We start from the raw sequence: 6999 nt of genomic DNA, 5'->3' as shown, positions 1-6999 counted from the left end.
GCTAGCCGAGCCTTGGACTCGAACCCACGCAGACAGAGGTGGGATGGCAGTGATCCGGAACGGTGAGCGCTCTAGACCACTAGGCCACTAGGGGACCCCACCACTAGATTAAAAGCTTCTCCATTGTTTATCAAACACACACACGCCCTCTCTTTCTTTAAATTATTTTACCTTTTATCTTTATTATTTAATGCAATAAATATTTGTTCTTTACTACCCTATGTTGCATAGAGATGCAGATGCCATTTCTTACAAATTTTATATGTTCTCTCCTGTTGTGCAGGGACGTCATTTGGGCAGGGGGGCAGTGGGCATTTGCCCCCCCCCCCCCGAATTTGCATGTGCTGTAAAATGTAAAATTGCTGTTGCCTATATACGAAAATTAAAAAGCCCGTCAAATTTGCCACCCCACCCCACCCGAAAAAGTTGAAATGACGTCCCTGCTGTTGTGATTCATTTCGTAGTGTTATTTTCATTGTACCATACGGTAAATAACCGTATCCAGTTAATCATTTTCGTGTTTGTTTTGTTTTCATTAGCGTCATTTGTCTCTTTGACGGAGAGCTTGCCTCAAGACATGCACATGTACAGCAATATGTATTGACCTTTTGACAAAGAATAATAAATAGCATTTTACGAAAGAAAGAGAACAATTAAAAGCATAAGAAGAAAAAACATAGCTCTGCAAATGGATCTATTATCTATGACAATTATATCTATGACAGTTGTAGATAATAGATGCTTTTACAGACATCATGCTATCTTGTTTTTTTTTCCTTCATTTTACTTTAAATCTGTTAACTTGCAATCCTTCTTTTTTTCTTTCTTTTTTTTTTTTTTATAAATGCAGCCGATCTGCCGCCATTATTAGAAAATAAAACAGAAAATAAACATATCCATCTATCATCGAACAACCCATCCATCAAACAGATCTGCACTTATAACTGGCATAAGTTCAAATGAATGTCATGGAAGCCTCGGTATAAAGCTTGGCTACCGATATCAGCGTATCTTCGCTAAGCAAGGTTCCGATAACCCTATCTACATCTTGGCATATCGAGCAGATATTTCTGTGCTTCTGGTCTGTGAATTTCACTGGATGCGGCGACAAGCCACCGCATCCAATCAAAATAAAGTTGTTCAAATTTGAACACTGTTCCTACGTGATCGAGACAAGGGGAGCATACAGCTTGAATAGACTGATAAATAAGCAATTTTCCAGTGCCGGTCCGTGTTTGCACAAATACCTTTTCGCTGTAATAGCTTCGCTCCTGTACATACTCATGCTTTCGATGTTAAACTTACAAAGTATCCTTTTTAGTAGTCCGGGTTTCCTCTGACCCATGCCAACCCATTTTTGATATCTGGACATTTATGTTGGGGTGTAGGAATAGAGTCCATTTGCCTATCGAAAAGTTGGAATTCACCGACACAATTTCGTGTTGGCATAGGTTAGCTGCTTTCTAGCCGGCTTACCAAACTTGAACGACCTTTCATCGAGACATACCTGCATGAAATCGATAGGAATTTGATTTGTTTTTTTCTAAAATCGTTACGTGACTTCTCTATAATATTTTCAAATTATATGTACAACAACTTTGGAAATTTAGTTTAGTGTCAATATCACGTGACTCGTTGACCTCTGATGTCATTGACATTTAAATTGCGAGATTTGTATAGTTATGTAACTCGGAATGCAAATGGCGAGATCCAGGTCAAATTTCAGCAACGACGTACTTTCGTCTCGTCTGTCAGCGGATTAAAGACACGACAAATGATATGCTCGCGATTTTTGAGAAGATAAATAATATTCCTGTTGATTTAATACAGGTATATCTCGAGGAAAAGTCGTTCAAGTTTGCTTTACCTGCACAATATCATAATTATTTCCTTCAAATCAGCGTTTATCTTTTCTGATAACACCGGACATCATTATACAGAGATAGTTTATTAAAATATATAGACTATATGGTGCTCAATTTATAATTTTTTTAAATGTATGTATGTGTGATTGATACATTTTAAATCCTGCAAAGATTAATTACTAACTTAATTAAATTCCTACCACTCCTAACGCCATTACATAACAATTTATAATTGGCGATTGGATTTGTCAACGGTTCTTTGGAACTCCTGTTAGGAGATAGTTGGTGCATCGATTCTGAGCGGCCGCAGGGTCAATTCTGAAACTTTTCGAATTAACAGAACCGTTACCAATTTAAACTGAAATGAACCCGCGAATGCCACTGGATGAAATAAATTTTTATTGAATTAATTAAAGTTTCTATACGTTTACTATTCGTTCGTTTAATAGGATATTGTTCTTTGTATTATGGGGTACAATTTTGCAGGTAGATGGGTTTATGTAGAAATTTTAGTTTGGGGATGGTGGTTCATAAATAGGTAACAATGTATTAGTCACATCTCAGCTGGGCCCCTCAATAATCCAAAGGACAACATTCATCTTAAAAGATAATGAATTTGTAAGAACCCATGTATCAGTGCTTCTCCCTTGCAGTGTCACGTAACTTTACAGGCACCTTTATAGTCAAGAAAGCAACGACAATAACCAGTATCATGTCCGCCATCTTCCACACCTCGCCGACACCATGGATAACTGACAGACATGTCCTGATAATGTTCAACTAACATGTAATAAGCAGACCTGCAAGTGATCGGTCATAATCGGCAAACTGGAATAGGTCGGTGAAAACATCTTAGTTCCAGTCTATGCAAATAGGGTCTGTGTGATGTGTGTGTCATTTTGACTTTTTTAACGTAGCTTTAACAGTTTTTCAGTCATATCGCTACGATGTCTGCAGTGTGGCAGTTTATAGTGATGTCTAACACTGGGGCATCATGCCGCAGACATGTAGCACGATGTCCCACCCAGTCACATTATTCTGACACCAGGCCGGCCAGTCCTAATACTAACCTCTTAATGCTGAGCGCCAAGCGAGGCAGCTGTTAGTACCATTTTTGTAAGTCTTTCGTATGACTCGGCCGGGGTTCGAACCCACGACCTCCCGCATCCGAGGCGGACGCTCTAACCACTAGGCCACCGGAGCGGTTGCAAATAGGGTCTAGTTATATGGCTATTTTGTTCAGATAAACGGCAAAATCATTATGGAACAAAGTTGTTTTTCCCATTAAAAATATGAAATAAACATTAACAGGGCCTCTTTCTTCAGGGAAAATGTCTTTACACAACGACACAAACTTTTCAATAAAATTAAGTCTTTATCTGAAAAAGTTAGTTTCGAGTAAACAACCAGATAAATATTTTAACAATAAAGTCTTCGATAAATTTTGTCTTTGTTAAAAAAACAACAAAAACCATCAATGACATAAACAGGCAGAAAATAACTGTGACTTGATTTTTCATAGTATCCCCAGGGAATGTATCTTAAACAATTAATCAACAACAAATTTACAATAAATAGGAAAAATCCATTATTTCCTTTTAGTACAGCTGATATTAATATCCATGTTTCTTTTAATTAGTTTTCTGACGTTTTATTTCATTATCCTAGAACATATAAAACACACCGGATGAATAAATTTGGATTAGGAATCGTCGTGTCTGTATCTGTGTTTCCTCGTGACTCCATCAGACTGCCACAATCTACTGGAAAATAAATCAATCATTTTGGTTGCGTCGTAAACATTTGCCCTGCAGTAATAAATTAGATCAAAATAAAACAAAATTTCATTAAAAAAATTAGTTGTCTAGCAAATTATCTCCATCTTGTATGTGGCATTATACCTTTGAAGTTGTCACTCATGAGTCATGTTTTTTAATATTACGTACTTTAATTAACGTTGCAATGATTTCATCAGACTGACTTTTATAATGCTATTATTATTAATTTTGGAATTCATTATGCAAATAAATCAGCTCACAAGATCGTGACTCAACCACGCAACATATTGAATATATATATATATATATATATATATATATATATATATATATATATATATATATATATATATATATATATATATATATATATATATATATATATATATATGTGTGTGTGTGTGTGTGTGTGTGTGTGTGTGTGTGTGTGTGTTTTGTTACTTTAATGGGTCCATACCAACATTTTCTCCCAAGGCGATGCACATACAAATATATTTACCTATACCATTTTAGAAATAGTTTTTTTTGTCTGATTCCTTTATATGTGTACACAGCTGACCCATCGAATAAAATCATATGGAATGGGAAAATTCCAACATCTGGTACAGGATTTGTGGACAGACACATCATGGCATTTTCCTGCTAACAAATTATGACCCTCAAGTATGATTTTCTAATCTCACACCAGTGCGTATGATGGAATATGTAATCTTCCTCGAAGTCAAGTACATGAGTGTAACTTCCATGTGTACCCAAGCTATTAAAGGTTTTTGCTCCACAAAAGTAATCATTTCTCCTATACTTTGAGATAACTTCTTGTTTCGTATTACAGGTAGTACCCCATTAGAGATCTGGCTGATCTATTTCACCTAGTCTTTTCTACGAGACATTTGCAACTTCTCACAATAAATATTCCCATATCAATGAGATATTATTGCCTTATCTTATCTTCCAGGACAGGCCAGTTACGCAACAAATAGGCAGCACGTATTTCCATCTCAAGTGGTTGTAGAAAATATTGTTACAAAATATAATATGACACAACAGTATTGTAATATTAGACAATATGTTGTTCTTGTAAGAAACGTTTTCTCAAGATGAAAGTGTTATTAGAAATAACGTTCTAATCTTAGAAAAATGGGTATTTGTATAGATACATGACAATGATCATCATGAGATACTTCTAAATATAAGAAAATCAGTTTGGCAAGCCACTTCGACAAAGAAGAATTTACTAACATTTAAAAATATAAATTAAAATTTCTGATTAAATATTATTTTTATTACGACGGATATGGTCTAATTGTGTGATATTAAATAATTATTAGACCTAAGATAATTCTTAATTAGAAAGTAACCAGTTACATATCAGTATTTGATTTTATGTCGAAACTGCTTAACCAATTGTTATGTTTTGCAAAATGACGAGATGATATTAACATATCATGCTAATTTTATAGCAGGATATTCGTATATTAGAAACTCATTTTGTAGTATTAGAAAATTAATGACTTATACTAGAACTTCATTTTCGAATATTAAAATATGTTTCCTAATATTAGAAAATGCAGCTTGTGTCTACTTTGACTTGTCTTAGTAATGGAGCTGCATTAAGAGCTTTGATAGTCAAATGCAAAAATCAAGTCGTTATAGATGATGCTTTATCTCGTTTTTAACATCTCTCAACATCTGCCTGACATGTTGAAGGCATAATGTTAAAAATCAAGAAAAAAACCCAATAGTTTTCTAATATTTACCAAAATAATAATTTTAGTAAATGCCATTTTTGAACAACGGCTTCTTTTATTAATGTAGCTGCATGCAATCCTCGTGAATGGTGATGATACAAATCAAGAAATCGGTTGTAATTTGTCAACTATTCACCTGTAATATCACATCTGTCAACATTTGACAAGCCTGCTAGTGGCATAATTTTAAACAACAACAACAAAAACTTCATTATCATTAGTTCTGTTTTGTTAAAAGGATGTATTACCGGTCGAAAGGAGTTGTTGGCTTCCAGGTTCATCTAACGATGACTGTGTCCCCCTTGACCTTGTGTGTTGATGTATTGGCCGAATGAATCGACTGCATCCCCATTCCCGCCAAATGTTGGAAGTCCGTTCAATCTGTCGGGTTGGATTGGAAAAAGGGGTGACTCACCAGTCAGGAGGAAAAATTGTCCGCCTGGACCCGTAATAGGTGATGGTGCGCCCCCCAAATATCCCCCGAATGTCGGGTAACCACCGTAAAAAGGTTGAGACGATGCCAAGGACAGAACCATCCCGAGTACTAATACTTTTAGTGTATCCATCTTCAATTTAGCAACAATGCCGGTTGAAAGCGATTAAGCGGTGGTCTGTACTAACCGTCTGTGATGCCAGGCACTGGATAGGCTTTCCGTGTTGTGGTCAATTCAGTGTCTGCTGAATGTCTACCTAGAACCTGCTTTGATTTTAGGTCCAATCTTCCTTTGACCCTATCGTCACTCCACCCACCTGTCCACCAAAGTAATAAAGTGACCAATCACATTGTCAGTATTAATTAATAGAGGCGGAGTGTCCCAGTGTATGACACCGAATAGGCATGGACAATTTGTCAGTAAAACAAACCACTAATCGTTATCTCTTTCAACATCAATCTTTGATAATCAGTTGACATTTCCGAAGCGAACATTTAAACAGACGATGTTTTATTTCAGTCAATAATCGGCAGGCTCGGTGACCCATAATGGAGTGCCTAGTGCAAAGAAATTAACTGAGGGTTGAGCACGGTGCATTATAAGCATGCACATGGCAGTCGATCACAGATCTTCGTCTGCCATTACAGGGCATTCGGCGACAGACAAATTACACTTACAATGAAAAGGAAAACTGTAAGAAAAACGACAACGTATAATTTCGTTTTCAACATCTATCTTATTTAAATTGTTCCATAATTATTATTTTCCATATTCGTCCGTTGTACAAATCATTCAACGTGTCGTAAATCACGGTGATAATTCCGGCAATTACTTGCGCATTGCAATTAATCTTTTATAATTTCCAACAATAAGAGTACACTAATTTTCACTCATTCAACGATTGTCAAATAGGTCTGTTTCCTTTGTTTTAAATGCTACAGTCGCTGTATATAATTATTTATTTTATAGGTGCATAAAATGTTAATTTCCAGACACTTTCATATTTCATGCTCATTATAATTTCCCGATCTTTTAGTAAACCATAAAAGCTAATTATACTTAAAGAATATATTAAAGGACTATTAAATCTAAAAGGACTATTGAATATCAAAGGACTATTGAATATCAAAGGACCGTCAACTCTCAAAGGACTGTTGCATCTTAAGGAACTAAA

At 35.7% G+C, this 6999-nt stretch overlaps 1 long non-coding RNA gene across 1 annotated transcript; it reads right to left on the bottom strand.

Annotated features, from left to right (window-relative positions):
• Positions 1-3220: 3220 nt before the first annotated feature.
• Positions 3221-6729, bottom strand: LOC149803592 (uncharacterized). The gene is made up of 2 exons (XR_016420230.1): positions 5640-6729; positions 3221-3628 (listed from the first exon to the last, which is right to left on the bottom strand). It is a non-coding gene; the product is annotated as an uncharacterized LOC149803592 (long non-coding RNA).
• Between the last annotated feature and the right edge of the window lie 270 nt (positions 6730-6999).

The sequence above is a fragment of the Sinohyriopsis cumingii genome, chromosome 3 (genome assembly GCF_028554795.1).
Source record: "Sinohyriopsis cumingii isolate HCF-2022 chromosome 3, ASM2855479v2, whole genome shotgun sequence".
NCBI lineage: Eukaryota > Metazoa > Mollusca > Bivalvia > Unionida > Unionidae > Sinohyriopsis > Sinohyriopsis cumingii.
This window is presented reverse-complemented; position numbering and strand designations above follow the sequence as displayed.